This window comes from Nicotiana tomentosiformis, chromosome 5 (assembly GCF_000390325.3).
Source record: "Nicotiana tomentosiformis chromosome 5, ASM39032v3, whole genome shotgun sequence".
Taxonomy (NCBI): domain Eukaryota; kingdom Viridiplantae; phylum Streptophyta; class Magnoliopsida; order Solanales; family Solanaceae; genus Nicotiana; species Nicotiana tomentosiformis.
In genome coordinates this window covers 133,330,485-133,333,216 of record NC_090816.1, presented here as the reverse complement: position 1 = coordinate 133,333,216, position 2,732 = coordinate 133,330,485, and the positions used below count along the sequence as shown (strand labels likewise).

General features: G+C 33.5%; 1 long non-coding RNA gene across 1 annotated transcript; it reads right to left on the bottom strand.

Moving 5' to 3' along the window:
* Positions 1–688: 688 nt before the first annotated feature.
* Positions 689–2,635, bottom strand: LOC138891847 (uncharacterized). The gene is made up of 2 exons (XR_011408184.1): positions 2,188–2,635; positions 689–1,057 (listed from the first exon to the last, which is right to left on the bottom strand). It is a non-coding gene; the product is annotated as an uncharacterized lncRNA (long non-coding RNA).
* Positions 2,636–2,732: the final 97 nt, after the last annotated feature.

Sequence of the window (2,732 nt, the reverse complement as noted above, 5' to 3'; positions counted from 1 at the left end):
AAAGAACGTGTCGGTACACATGGTTTAAATACAATTAATATTGAAGAGTCAAGGAGCGGGAATGGACACATGACTACTTTATTAAAAAAATAATAATAATAATGACCAAGGACCGTGTATGAACATATGGTCTACATCTCAAACGTGCCTAAAATTGCCTATCGCTTAAATTAATTAAAAAAGCGCTTCTTTTTTATATTTATTACTTGTTCGACTGAAAAAATAATAATATTATTATTAAAAATAATTTTCACTAATGCAAGACTTTAAACCCAGGTAAACTTATGTTAAACTTTTATGGTATTGGGCCACTTATTTTATTTAACAAAAGACAATTTATTGGTTTTAAAGAAAATGCCCATCTTACTTTCTATTGTCATTGGGCCTACAAATTTTAGCTTATTTGGTCCATGTTGCTTAAGAGCCTCGATGACCGAGACAACACAAAATAACAAGTATTCTTCTAAGCCCAAATTGCTTCTTACATTGATGTCCAAACTAAAAATTATTTTTTTCATAAAAGAAACTTACATGCTAATTATTATCTTTTATCTTCTTAACCAACTTATTTCTTAAAGACTAACATAATATTTCTACTCATCTACACCAACATGGCACTAATCAAACTACACTCATTAACAACATAAAAATCATGACTAAATATAAAAACTACAAAAAACGGTAATACTTCAATGCTAAAGAGAAGAACTATATTAAGTATAACATTATGTTGACTATAATTTAAAGCATCAAAATATTTGAAGTTAGAAGTCTTTCTTAGATAATTATACATGAACCATGAAAGTAACTCACGGAAAAAAGCCCAAACTAAACAAACATGGTTAAAAGTGGGGTCTTTATCTTTTCCTTAAACTAAGTAATCTTAACCGAATGTAATTTCAATCACATATATAAAGAAGAAAACGATAATTTAACTAATCTTTAACAGATTTACATAATGATAATACTAATATAACATTCATCTTGAAACAAAATCAGATCCAATATGTTCCATCAACCAAACCGGGATCAAATCCTTCTTATTATCATCAAGAATCTGCAATATAAGAATTTGAAAGTTACCTGGTTTGTAGAATAATAAAATACAGCAGTGCAGCAACAAAAAACTCAGCAGCAAATACAGTAGAAACAGCAGCAACTCAAGTGTTAAAACAACCCAGAAAACTCAACAAAATGCTTGAAACTGGTAGCTATCAACTTCACAAATTGCCTAAGGGATCTTTCTATTTTTCTCAAGGTTTTTTGCACTCAAATAATCCTCACAAAACTCTGAAATTTCAGCTTGTTATATGTATTAAGCTGCTGATTTTTCTCAAAGATATATGTCTTTCAGCAACTCTCCAAGATGTGTCTCAGTATAAGATAGAGTGTGTAATAGAGTGTCCCCCTTTTTAGTGAGTAAGGAACTCTGCATTCTAAGTGTAAGACAGTCCCTTTTTAGGAGAAAAACAGCCCTTTCAATAGGCAAATAAAGTTAGATTTTTGGACAGATTTTGGTTCACCAAAAATCTGTCCAAAAGACTGACTTTGTGTGCTAAACACTGTTCAAGGTCTGTCCCAAAGGTGAAAGGACAACCTGAAAATCTGCTGTGTCAGAAGCAAGGAGAAAAAATGTCCTTTCAGCCACCCTACTAGTAAAAGTAAGCTACTATTACCCTACTTTGTGATAAAATAAACTAAACTTCAGATTTTAACCATCAACAACAAACTACTTGCTCAACACAAATCAAACTTGGACAACTATGAACTGACAAAGCATAGACGAGACTAAAAACGTAATTGAACTAAGTATTAAAACCAACTTGATGGGAATGAATTGGATTTGTGCAAACTAATTACTAAACAAACAACTAAATTCACAAACTAATTCTCAAAACAGAACGAGCATCGTTAATAATCGAACAACGACTAACAACAACTAAATAATCGACTAACCAAGTGAACGATTTAACTAATACACTAAAGATTATATTTAAATCAATAACGAATCTAACAAACCACTAAACTAAATAGAGATAGCTAATTAAATAAACCTAACTTGAAACTCTAATTAACAAGAAATAACCAAAACAGAATAAATAAATAAATTAATTAATTAAAAAAAAATCAGAAACTAATCTACTAAATAAAAAAATCAGAAATTAATTAAAGAGATGACGATTATACCTAACAAGTATGCTTGAAGCCGAAAAATAGCTAAAATGGGGATTCGGGGCATTTTGGCGGTGGAGCCGTGGCGGCGGCGAGGAGCGGGCCGGCGGCGGCGGGGATTTTGGGGGTGAAATGGGTAGGAAAAGATAGGTCTCGTGGAGCTCTATCCATTCATGTATGTGTTGTAGGGTGGTGTTGGCCGGAGCTTCAAGAATTTAGACCAAAAAGTGGCGGCTAAAGTTTTTTAGATCTAAAATTTAAGGAGTTTGAGGGTTTTTTGAAGGAATTGGTTTGGAGATATGGGAAGAGGAGGTTGTGGAGATTATATGGTATTAATTTGGAGGTGTTTCGAGGTGGTCCACCGCCGGTGGGTGATTTCCGGCGGCGGCGGCGGCGGTGGAGAGAAGAGAGAGAGAGAGAGAGAGAGAGAGAGAGAGAGAGAGAGAGAGAGAGAGAGAAGAGAGAAAGAGTTATGGGTGAAATGAGTAGATTTTTGAGGCTTTAAATACCTCTTGAAAGATCAAATATGGACCATTAGATCAATGGGTAATCAATGGGTG